Source organism: Podarcis bocagei, assembly GCF_964188305.1.
Source record: "Podarcis bocagei genome assembly, chromosome: 3".
In the NCBI taxonomy this organism is placed as follows: domain Eukaryota; kingdom Metazoa; phylum Chordata; class Lepidosauria; order Squamata; family Lacertidae; genus Podarcis; species Podarcis bocagei.
The window spans coordinates 50,797,964-50,811,302 of record NC_138127.1 but is presented as its reverse complement, the minus strand read 5'-3'; the positions used below and the strand labels follow the sequence as shown (position 1 = coordinate 50,811,302).

Below are 13,339 nucleotides of genomic sequence, written 5' to 3'. Positions count from 1 at the left end.
GTCTGGGATTCTGTTATTCCCATTTGTATATAATGCACTGTTAGCCTCTCCTGCATCTCCTTTTTTCACTATTCTCCTATGATAAGATGTCCCCATACATATCACTGAAAGGAAGACATGCGATCACAAAAAAAGACTCATATGTTCGCTTTCAGTGCTTCTGTGCCCTTCTCAAAGCCTCCCTCATGTATTGGAGGGGGCCCTCAATTGTGCCTTATGCCAGAAGAGATAAATCCAAAACGTCAGCCTTCTTTCTTTAATCCTTCATGGGACAGCTCTTTATCTCTCTGTTTTCATGCAACAGAAAATATGGCAATTCTATTATGATCCTCACGAGCCTATTATGCAAAGCTGTCTTCTCTGCTTGCACCTATGGCTTAGTATCAAGTACACCATCATCCCCAATAGCATCAAAGTGTTATTTTCATTATGTGTGGCATCTGCGTGCTCCTCCACCACATTTTGGGGGGAAATATGTATCAATGTCTAGTGGTGGCACTTCTTAATATTTAGGCAAAAGGACCAAGTGATCAAACAGCACACTTAGGCTCTCCTTAGTCATATCTTGAGCAAGGTGGGTGATTACTGCCTCCCCCTAGGTTGCTCTCAAACACAAGTAAATTTGACAAAAACAATGTTCTCCATTCAGCAGCCATGCTTGTTAGGATATTTCCGTTCCACCTTAAAAGGGAGCAGGCTTTCTGTAAGAGTCTGCGCATGTCCTGATCACAGGATGTTTATTGTTCTGATATTCCTTTCGGTTTTGTCAGTCGGCTCAGAGACGCTGACAGAATGGACGTGTTTTCTTTTGTTCTGTTAAACGCTAAATAAAGTCTGTAAATTATGCTCTTCTGTGATGCAAGCTTTTGGCTGCGTTTCTGCTGAAAGAGGGTGCACCAAGCCCTGGAATGTGGCTAGGAATTTCTAAGGCTTTGTGCCCCTAACTGTTGGATCTGCGTGACTACGGGAGGCCGATGGATGTCCAGAACTCCGGCTTGGGGGCTCAGATGGACGTTATCTCCCTGGCAGTTTCCCAACAACAAGGTTATGGGCCCAGATTCACAGCACCTACAGGAGAGTAAAGCTGCAACAGACTGCGTTTGAGGTATGAAGGGGGGAAAAGCGAAAGCAAAGGGACGCTTTTCTGTTATACCTCACAAGGAGTCTTTGATCTCCGGCAGATTAATTGGCCTGGGAGCCGAGCCAGAAAGGCTTCGTGATTAATGGCTGCCAAGATAACGAGTCTTTGAAGGCATAAATAGACTTACAGCTAATGCCAAAAGCTGAGATGGATCTCTTACAGACCTCAGAAACTGCTCAGTGTCCTAAGTTGCATGGGCAGAATTATGAATCCTGGGCAAAATGGTGTGAATCTTTGCTGCGTCAGTTTGGGGTCTGGCATACTGTATTTGAGCCCCCCCCAGTTCCTCTGACAGAGAGATGGAAATCGCAAAATTCGAGAGCGATGGACGTAATAGTCCTATCCGTATCTCTTGAGGAAATTAAGACGCTGGCTGGCAACACCACTGCACGTGCAATGTGGACTGCTTTGCTGAAAGCTCACAAGCCAAAAATCCCAGCCCAGAGTTTGACTGCATCGGAGGTCCTAGCTGTTTCCCAGAATGCGGGTGATTGCAGGGATGCTGAGGGCACCGGTTGCAAGCTGCAGGGGGAGCTGACCGTCACATCATCCCAGGCAGCATTCCAGCCTCCAGGGGGAGCCAAGGAGTCGGCAGCTGAGAGCTCTGTTTCTCATGGGAACCAAGGCCATCGCCTTTGCAGAGGCCGGAAAGGCAAAGGTAAACAGAGCCAGACGCAGACGTCTGCAGATGGCCAGGAGCAGAGGGAGGGTGAAGAGCCAGGGAAAAACAAAGCGTTGTTTGCTGGCACAGCTTCACCAAAGGCTAAAGGCACGTCTGCTGACCAGAAGCAGGGGGGCAAGCTGCAAAAGCCCACACCACTGCAAAACAAGGGTTTGCTTGCTGTAAAGACTGCTCCAACAGCCAAAGGCAGGTTTATTGTGGATTCAGGTGCCACCCGCCACGTTTCCAAGGACAGGCATCTCTTTATTTCCTTCAAGCCTCAGGAAGGTGAGATCCACCTAGCTGACTGAGAATGGACGTGTTTTCTTTGTTCTGTTCATGTCCTAAATAAAGTCTGTAAATATGCTCTTTTGCTCTTCTGCGGTGCAAGCTTTTGGCTGTGCTTTTATCTGCTGATAAACAGTGTACACCAGCCTAGGAATGTGGCTAGGAATTTCCAGAGGCTTCGTGTCGCTGACTGTTGGATCTGCGTGACTATGGGAGGCCGATGGATGTCCAGAACTCCGGCTTGGGGGCTCATGATGGGCACTATCTCCCTGGCAGATTCCCAACAACAATATTCCATACTCCAAGCCTTCTCATCTGGCCCTCACAGTACCTTGCCCAGGTCTGATAGTTGTGGCCATTCAGCTTTAGTCACAGCCTAACATTTCTGATAATCTCAGACTGGAGCACTGTTACTTGTATGTCAATCACAATGAATTTCAGTGCAATGGCATCACCTCCATAACTGCTCAAATATTGCTCCAGGAAAAGTATAGAGCTTCTTTACAGAACAGTGCAAGCAAAGTATCTCCCAGCGGAATAGGTATCAGTTATGTTAACATGCTAACAAGCAATGGCAGATAACCCACAGCCCAGTGGTTTACATTGGCTGTGGATTATCTGCCATTGCTTTCTGTGGACTCCCAAGACCCATCACCATATGTTATTTTTAAAAAGAAATAAATTTATTAGTATTATTATTATTTTAATGTTGGTATGGGTCTTCCACTGTGGTGCCATTAGGCCAAAGGGTTTTTTGTTTTTTTGCTCTGCAGGCTCCCCATTTTGATTTGTGTGTGTGTGTGTGACAACTCCCCTTATAAATACAAACTCCCCTCTCAATTTATCATTTTGTAAAAACATAAAAAAAACTTCAAGTGTGGGCCACTATAACCCTTGGCTTGAGTAAGGCTAGGCCCCTTTGTTCTAAAGCAAAGCCATATGTGTAGAAGTTTTAAAGCATTTCTGAAGTAACATTGGAGGAATCACATGGAACTGACACTCAACTGTTTCAAATTGAGATGTCAGAACCTTTCCTTTTTACATTACAAAGGAGGTTAATTGAAAACATTAATTAATCAATGCATTCTATTGCAACTGTAGAGATTAAACTGTCCCAGATCTATTCACACTGTGCTATTGATTGAGGTTGTGAAGATAGTGGTGGTTATTGATTGCAACACAACCTTCAATTTCCCCCCTAAAAAGTTGTTTTGGCTAGCTAATAATAGCTGCAACAACCAGAGAGGTGGTGGTGCAAAACATGGGCTGCTAACAGCAAGCAAGGCAACCTGTGTCAGAATTACTTGTATTTACAGAGTTGGAAGAAATCATGGGGATCATCTAGTCAAATCCTTCCTCTCAATGCAGGATTTGCAATGCAAGTTGCATCTGTAGCATCCCTGATGGGTAGCCATCCAATCTCTGCATAAATACTGCAAACAAGGAAGAGTCCACAACCTCCTGAGTCAATCTGTTCCACTGTTGAACTGCTCTCACCACTGGGAAGTTCCTAGTGATACTTAGCTGAAAGGAATTTTCTGGACAGATCTGGAATACTTCATTTGGCAGCAGTGTCTGGGCAAATGTATGACAGCCCAATAGGCAGTGATGTTTTGGCCAAAAAAAGCTGAGCAACTTTTCTGTCTGGATTTTCACTGTTTGAAATATGGCAACCCTATCAAAGGTCCACCTAGTCTAGCACTCGGTTCTCACAGTGGCCAGCCAGATGCCCATGGGAAGTCTGTGTAATCTCTACTCATTGGTTCTAGTCCTGTCCTTGGAGAAAACAGGGAACCAGCCCATCTTCTCCAGGCCATAGAGTCTTTGTGAATGATAACAATCATTGTAGTTATGGACACAAAGATCTAGAGCAGGGCTGTGGGACTCCCACTCCCAACAGCCCAGCCACAATGGCCAGTGGTCAGGGATCGTGGAAGTTGTAATTCAGCAATGTCTGGAGGTGTTCCAGCCTTGAGCTAAACTCTCAATCCAGCACTGTGATGCGAATGAACTGTTTAGCTTTACCTAAACACTGCAGCTAATGGGTAAGAACAGCACAGTCAAAGCATATATGTACTGGGCTCAGTCTGCTACTTATATAAAGCATTAGAAAATGAAATTCCAATTAACTTCCCTTCTATGTTCATTTGCTACAAAACTACTACTTACTTTTTATGACCAGTAAACATGACTGCTGGTAGGGATTAATAATCGCTGGAACAAGTGACTTTCCCTTGAAAGAACATGCCACTTTTTAAAAAGAAACATGGGGGCTCAGCTCATTAATATATGCAATAATAAAGTGTGAATTAGTTTCCCATTCTTTTGGGAGCATCGGACGACAAATTTCATTACATTAGAGCTGAAGAAATTATGTTAGCCATGCATGAGAGTCAGAATTCTTCAGATGTGTTTAACCTATAAAATGAAGCCTTTCTGGAGTAGAACTACCACTCTGGTTGTGCTTACACAACTTTCTTTGTATTATTACTATTAATTTTAACTAGTTTTTCATATATAATATCATACAATATACACAATTCTCTATATAAAGCTGAATATAGTTATAGCAACTGATCAAGCATACCCAGCTCACTAACATTTTACTCCTAATTTATTCAAATCTTTCTATAAAGGTATGCGGTGTTTTGACCCGCATTAATACATGCCTAAATTTATTGTGCTCTCCATACTACGACAGGCAGTGTTTTTACTATAGGGCAACTCCATGCTTCAAAGTACTTGATAATGAGGCATGGCAGGAAACTTAGTGTCCTTCCGTTGGACTGTGATTCCTGGATGCCCTATACAGCATTCAAAAGTAGGGGTTTATTTCTAAAGAAATACAGGAAAATACCAGTTCTGTGATGATATTATTGTTTAGCATTTTTTTCTACTTTGTGACTATGTAATCTTTGTGACTGCACGTAACCTTAAACCATTTTTTAACACAGCACATACAACCAATCCCCTCTCCCCCTGTACAGCTGATTTCGTTTCTGTTTCACAGAGTCTCAGTTTGTCACTACATAGTTACTACAGGCTGTGTTTTATCATGAACTCTGGTTAACTAAACAAGCCAGTTTCCTAACTTGTGGTTTCAGTTTGGCTTGTTTTGAAATGGACCAGGGTTTGTTTTAAACCACAATCACTGGTTTCAAGCAAAAATTTGTGAAACTGAAACTAAGCACTGGCAAAGACTTTCTGCCAGTCATGTGAGAGAAAGACAGAGTAAGGAGAGTTGGTGATCCCAAGGCTTTGCTTGGGCTTAAACCATGATTTAGCAGGACCGGGCCTCTTTTCACAGAGGATCTTGGAATCTTCCAGGTGGATAACATAATAACGAGAGCTCTCTATGCAGAATGGTTTTGCACACAGGCACTCCTGCAAACCTTAAACTGAATGTGTGGTAGTTGGTGCCATCTGAATGGCTCCTCCACACATTGGGATGACACCCAAAGAGAGCTAAGCTGTGTTGTTACCAAGATATCTTATTAATAAAATGATTAACATATCTAAATAAAATGATTAACAGATTGTTACTGCAACTGAGACACTATGGCCAGGGGACAGGCAAATGTATGTAGACTTTTGGCCAGAGACTGTAGCCAGAGGTTAACAAATCAAATCATTGTTCAGCCATGAGGTCAGTGGTGGTCCTGGCAGCTTCAGTTGTTCCCCATCTGGTATCAGCCTAGTTTATGGAGCCACTGGGGGCAGGGCGGACAAAACAGTGGAAAATACTGTATAAAGAAAATATTGTATACATTGTAAAATAAAAAGAAAAAAAGATCCTTGGGTACCAGATGCATATAAAAAGAGAAATTATTTGAAATTATTATTTCACGCCACACCAATCTCTGAGTGGTGTGAAATTCCAGGGTTTCCAGGCATTTACTCAGGGTTCATGTTTCCTTTTGGAATGAGGCACAGCAGAGATTGTGGTGCCTTTATGCCATATGGTTTATTTACACATATATACAACCTGAGCCTACGATGGAGGGGTTCACAGCATTAGCACTCCAAAAGGGTTTTGTTTCTTTCATAGTCTCAGAAATCAAACATGGCTCTTTCTCTCTCTCCAGCTCTCAACTCAGGCTTTTTCTTTCCACCATTTGCCAGAACCTCCTTTATTTTGTTTTCTGAATGGGCCATCACCCAGGCAATCACCTCAACACAGGAACCCATTGCGGCTTCTATTTTAACACTTCCTAGATCTAGGGGTTAAAAGGATCTTGCATATAGCCTACTTCCCTCGCCCAACTCATAACATTATAATGTGTTTTCACTGCTAGGAAGCTTTTTGCTTCGCATACTACAGACTTAAACAAAATCAGTGCTCCCTGCCATATGCTGAGTCAAGCTCCTTTTTAGCTGGAATACAATAAACTTCACCTTTCTGCAAGCAGCAACTGGAATTAAAATACATCATACAAGCACTTTGTGGAGGTCTGAAATGCATTAAGTATCTGGGAGCTTGAAGGGCACCTGAAGCAATAATGAGTTCAAAAGGCTGCAGACGTCACATCCAAGACGTCACTAAGTAAGAGTGGTTTCATTCCAGTGCTCTGAAGTATTATTTTATTTGCCAAGAAAACAGAGGCTTTGCCCACCCACCCATTCAAAGCCATTGACATAATTCAAGTTTGCCTTGTTAATGAGAGAGTAGAATCACAATAGCTGTTAAAGGATCTGCATTCTAAATACTGAAAACAAAACTGCCTCATGTCATATAATAGTAGGTTATTTGCGTGTCAAGGTCCCCAATACACCCCAAAGGAAAACACAATTGACACTTAATTTTTGTTTAATTTTTTTTGGCATAATTTTGGCCACAACTTTATTCAAATACAGCAATGTGAGTGGTTGCTTAGGCATTGGTAGCACTAACTGCCCCCGCACGGGGACAGCTCTGACATTCGCACCCCCTGCGAAGTCAGGAAGGGTAAGTCACCTGGGGAGAGAGACGGGACTGGGAACCATGCCTCACCTCTCCCCAGCATGCTCCCAGGGGCTTGCGTGGCCCTAGCCCCTTGCCAGGGGGTTTCGGACAAAAGCATGGGGGAGCCCCTGGGTTCCTTTAATGGTAAAACCCTTCAGCAGCAGCAGAAGCATTTTGGGGGGCAGGCACAGCTGAATCCATACCCCCCCCAGCAACTAATTCCAGACCAATGCCTAACCGCAAACCTTACAAGTTGTGACGATTTGCTACGCGGTAGGCGAAAACCAAGTGGCACACACTAATCAGCCAAATGGCAAAATTCCTACTGGGCCCCTGCCCCAAAGCAGATGACCCCATGACAGGCAACAGCAAGGTCAAGCAAACAGCCTAACATTAGGGAAGGGAGGGCGGGTGATCCGAAGCACGCAGCGAAAGAGGACGTCCGTTGCTGCGTGCCTTGTATTTAACAAATAGGGCTGTCAATCACTAAATGGCAACATGTAATTTCCCCCAGTAACAGCCCACCCCTGCTTACGAGTTGGCCAAACCACCTGCCCAGAAACAGCAAGGTGTCTTGGAATCCCCAACCGCAACACGTGCTCTCCGTGATGGAGAACACGCTATATTGGATGTGGCTTGGGACAGTGCCACAGTGCTAGCTTACTGGCAGTTGCTTGCCAGAAGAGGAAGACAAGGTGGTGGGGCCTATCATGCTCTTTTGGCACAACCTGCCTCACACATTTGTGTTAGGGAATCATTCTGGCAGAAACAGATAGAAGTTTCTAGAAGGTTCCAGGTTCCATAACATTTGTGGCACTTTAAGCATGCCTATAAAAGGAGGAACGATCGGTTTCACTTTTGCCTGACACCTGATGGCAGATGGAAGACGTCTGACGAGGAGAGCTGCATCAGGACTGCTAATGAGATGACGGACTGTTCCTGTAATTATACCGTGCTGAAGAGACAGAAAGATTTTTAACTGAAAGAATGCTGTTAATAGCTGTTTGCTTTAACGAATGTAAATACTTTGCTACCAGAATGCTTTTTATGACCGGTCAGGTAATAAATCTCTTGACCGTGATATCAAGGCATCGTTGAGTGATTTATCACAGAATAACTCCAGTCAACTGTTCACTGCTTCTGAGGAAATGACAACTCTGCTAAATAGTTGGAAAACGGTTGACTGAGGTGCCATTATAAAAGTATCTGTGCAGCGAAAGTGTGATGGGCGGTGTTTTAATAGGCTGTTGTGACGGTAAAAATGGGGGGGGGGCGAACCATGTACATGCCCCCACTTGTGCTCCTTGAAATGGGCTTTATAAAAATAATACATTGTTATATTTTCTGGAGAGATAAAGAGACCTTGATTTTGAGTGTGAGGCCTTTAGGTCTGAAACCCTCATGCATATATACTATTATTTATTGTGATTTGTTTTATAATACCCTGTGAAGCTGCAAAATATCTAGCAGTACTTGATGTGTTTTCAAGAAGTACCTTCAAAATAAAGCACTTATATTGATTTAAAAGATTCAGTGGGTTTGGAATGTCACTTTAAACCTGAATAGCAGAGCTATTGACATTTAAATACATTTGTCTGTATTACATAGAATATAGAGTTAGGAAGCTCAACAATATTGCTTGGAAGATATTATACATTTACTAGTAGGAACCTTCAACAGCGTATCTCCAGCTGTCCCTAATAGGAATGCTCCTTTTTAGCACTACAGCCAGCCTGCAACAGCAGCCTTGTAGTGCTGTTTGGGGCTTTCAATATTGGGGGACACCACACAGACACATTTTTCTTTTTTTCTTACATTTATGAAACCTTCCCCTGCTTTGCTGTGCTGCAGGTTCTGACCAAGCTCTCAGCCCCAAAACTATGTACTTTATTTCTCTACAGCAGTCGAGGAAAGTCTCTGGAGACTGGAAAAGGGTACCTGGGGTATTTTTCCTTTCGTCCCTTCTGAAAACTCCCTATAACATCTGCCAACACTTTTGACATCCTTTAGGGTATTAAGGAAGACTGACAGGCCAGTACACCCCTCCCTACTTTCCTCCCCATGAACCCTAAACATGCCATGTATTTACCCACAACCAAAGTTGAGCCAGTAGTTGTTAGAAAAGGTTTTTCTAAGAAAAATTCAAAAATCCCTTTCCACTTCCTAGAATATTCTCCACCTTCTTCTGTGGCTGCCACCTATTTCTCCCTACAGTGCCCTAGAGCCAACACAAATTAGGGGAGATGAGGGAGAAAGAGTCTGTGCCGTGAAGTTAGCCCCACTTCCAATAAATTGGTGAATTTCTCTACCCAGAGAATGAATTTGTCTGACACAAAAATTGTAAAATATTGAGAGGGGGGAATTTATACCCTCAGTGTTCCATGGAACACAGGAACCACTGAACTAAGGGTCATGTTTCTTTTTTCTTTTAGTTTACAAACTAATATACTTATGCATACCTTGAATATTACCTGCCTAGGTATTTTATGTATTTATTTTATCATATGCATCCTGCTGTTCAGTGGATGAGGTTTCTAGAGTGGGAGAAGTTTCAAGAGAGGGGAAGGAAAAGGACACCTTTCCCTCTTTCCACTCTTTTGAAACCTCCTGCTTTTCCATAAAGAGCTCAGATTTAGGGAAGTTTCTGAAAAGGGGAAGTTCAGTATTCTAGCCCTTCATGGAAAGCCCGTGGAAACATAGTCAAGTCCTTCTGAGGAGCCAATATATGGGAACCAGGAACATCATTCTTCCAGAAATGAGTATTAATTATCAATAAGAAGGGAATGTAAGTGGTAGGTGAGAGGACAGAAGTGAATTTTCCCCAATGGTTTAACTACCAGAGTATTTTCTATAGTGATGGGATATTTTGAAACAAGCTGTGGTTCCACCATTTTATCTGCTGGCACAAACACTTTTAGGATTCTGAGCCACCTAATATGGAGAAGAATGTGTTGATTTTGTAGTTTCAATGAATTATGGCATAGCCTAAAGTTTCGATTCAAGCAACTATTCAAATCAGTTACTAATGCATTGTATTCAGATCATATGAACAGGAAACACTGCATGGACCTATAGTCCTTTTGAGTCCAGCCCACTTCAATTTACCTTTTCATGTCTCAAGATTGAAAGAGATCCAGATACACACATTAATTACTGTATCTCAAATAGCATTCACAAAGGAGAAAGAACTAGATTTTGCCCACAAGAGGGAGCACATCATTCTTCTCTGCCATGAACTTTTGTTTCTTGCTCAGAGACACAGCTGGAAAATTGGGGAAAGTAAAACATTCAACAATTTGGAATCCTTCAGCTGACACGAACATTGGTGTCACCAGGCTCTATTCAATGTTAAAATTAGAATGTCTCACTCTCAGTGGAAAAAACAGGCATCTTAATATTTATTCCATTTAATTTCCAAGGGATAATATTAGAAAAGGTGAAATTAATGCCAAACCCTCAACCCAGTTAACGAAGCAAATTAGTTATCAAAAATTGAGGTAAGCAAAAATGAAGGTCAAGCTTGTATGGTAGCTCTAGCAGACTTTGACAGAAATGAGATTTCCTCATTCCTGAGGTAAAGGAGATGGAGGGAAACCGCTGCTGGGTTTCTTTCAGCAGTGGTGGACAAAAATGAGTCCACCTTCCTCACAGGTCTGCCACAAATCCTACATATTTATTTGGAGAGACAATCCCTCATATGTTTTTCCCCACAGCATTAAAAAAATGGAAAATAGGAAAGGGGTGGCAGCCCTAAAATGCTGCCAGTAGTCCACTGGATGCCATTATCAAAAAATGGCGCTACTCTCTTCATCAAATGCTGACATCAGCATCCATATACACATCTGAACACAGCAATGTGTGTTTTCCCTGTACATCTGCTTCGTCAACACTTCCCACTTAATTACACAGTTATGCCATGGGAAATGTAGAATACAGAGTTGAAGCAGGTATTACCAAATATTTGAAATTTAAACTCATCAACATTTCCAATGTTGAGTGCAACATTTTACCCTCCTGAATTTGAGTACATTATATATATATGTGTGTGTGTGTGTGTGTGTGTGTGTATATATATATATATATATATATATATATATATATATATATATAATTAGGAGCTGTCTGCAAAACATTTCAGATATTCAATACTATTGTGTATATAGTTAAATATGAAATACTATTAAATATACTTTTGCAAGGTATCTGATAAAATGTATGGAGTCAGTAGTATCATGCAAGAAACCTTTCATTCACCGTACTCATGATTTCCTTTTTCTTTGGAAGCACTGTGAGGGTTTCTAAATAAGAAACCTCTGGCTAACTGGGTGAACAACCGCCTCACAAAGGTTAGCTCAATTTGAACTATCAGCTAGTAACACACCATGATTAAGCTATCACACTAGCTCTCTGTTGTGAGCTACCAGACAGAGAATTAGCCTTACTAGAGGCGTAGTAATGGAACCAGTTACAAGATCAGCACATAATTCAAACTATGGCATTTGCTGCCATAGAATGTAGTAATATCCACCAATTTGGAAGGCGTTAAAAGGTTTTAAACAAATTCATGGAGGTTAAGGCTGTCAATGTCTAATAGTCATGACGAGTGTGTACTACTTCCAGTAACACCATTTGCCGCTTTTCCCAAGTGGGGAATATGCTTTTGCGGTCATGTTTACTTCCAGGCTTCCCATAGGCATCTGATTGGCCACTGTGAGGACAGGATACTGGACTAAATGGGCAAGTGACCTGATCCAGCAAGGCTCTTTTTCTGTTCAGCCTCAGGGTTAATTCAGTTCTTCCATCTCTGTAGCCTGCACATAAAATCCCATTCTTTTCTGTTCCTGAGATCTCTGTTCCCTTGAGTGACTGTTCACATCATTCAACATGACGAGCTTGTTTAAGATCAAGACTGATGCTCTTAGACACAGGCAATGCAGACCTTAGCATGCAATCTGTTCCATGCTGTGCTTTGTCCTTAGCTTTGGTTAGCGCATTGGCGCTTTCCAGTGGTGCTCAAGGGACACAGTGCCAACACAAGACTAATCCTAATTTCAAAGACGTGACAGAAAGCTGCAGGGTGGCTAATACAATCTCCTCCTGTATGGACCCACTTAACGTTGTTGTTTTAATGTGCCAGTAAACCAACCAGTAGCCACAGTACAGATTGCATACCAAGACACATTCCATAAGTCCAAAGCTATAACTCCATTTCACAAACAGCCACAATTCCCAAGGAAGCTTAAAATGAAGATCACATCTGCAGTCTGTGGGGATGATCTGAAAGGGAAATCGCATGGGGCACATCAGCCATGAGCGGTGCGTCATAAAGACATGGCCAGATATCTAGGCAGGTAAAGCTGGGGCACATTAATTTGCTATCCCCGATCTTTAGTGTTGCATCTAGGCTTCTAACATAAAACCCCATATTGCGCATATTAATTCCATCTCTTCTGATCAATAAGGGGTTAAAATTAGTGCTTAGAACAAAAATCAGCTGTGCTGGGCCTTTTCAGAGGACCAAAAAAATGTACAAACACAGCATATTTCTATGATTACTTTGAAGAAAATAAGGGGGGGGAATCCCACATATTTACATTGCATTACCTGTCTCTCACCAAAATCTATTCCACCCCCCTCAATATATAAACTAGCATGGAATGCTTTTCAGAATAGTTTTACTTATGTAAAAAAAGGTGCCCCCCCACACAAGAGGGAGGTGTGACCTAGACTCAGGGGACACCATGAGACTTGCAGAGAGTACAAAAAGGGTTTTAGAAAAAGAAAAAAGAAAAAAACCTAAGGGGCAAAAATCCCAAACAACCTCAAATAGCCCAGTGAAGGCCGAGTATGCTCAGTGGGCTCAGAACACTGACAATGCAATGGGGAAATGAGAAATCAGAGAAGAGAAATGGAGCAGCTGGAACCCTGAACAGGGAGAACTCCATACTTGTTGCACATCAATGGCTACTAACCATGATAGTTACGTGATTACTGTACAGAGTCAAAGGGTTTCTGTAAAGGGACAACAACAGGAGAGGACCTTAATTCCTTGCCAGGAGTCCCGAGAAATCACTTCTGGAAAGAAACAGCATATTAAAGTAAAGAAAAGTGCCATCATGATAGGGATGGGTGAATCTGTCCATTTCAGTTTCACTCTGCTTTCCATTTTCCCTTTCCCCAAAAAACTTTATTTCCATTTGCCACATTTCTCCACAAGTTTGTGAATTTTTAAAACTCCTCATGAAAATTCACCAAGATTTTAGTCCTTGTTATTTATCAGTTTGTTGGCATTTTAGTACTATGTACA

General features: G+C 42.2%; 1 protein-coding gene across 5 annotated transcripts in view; it reads right to left on the bottom strand.

Moving 5' to 3' along the window:
- GRM1 (glutamate metabotropic receptor 1) overlaps positions 1-13,339 on the bottom strand; it is a 184,114-nt gene that overhangs the window by 45,708 nt on the left and 125,067 nt on the right. The gene's annotated exons all lie outside the window — the stretch shown is intronic.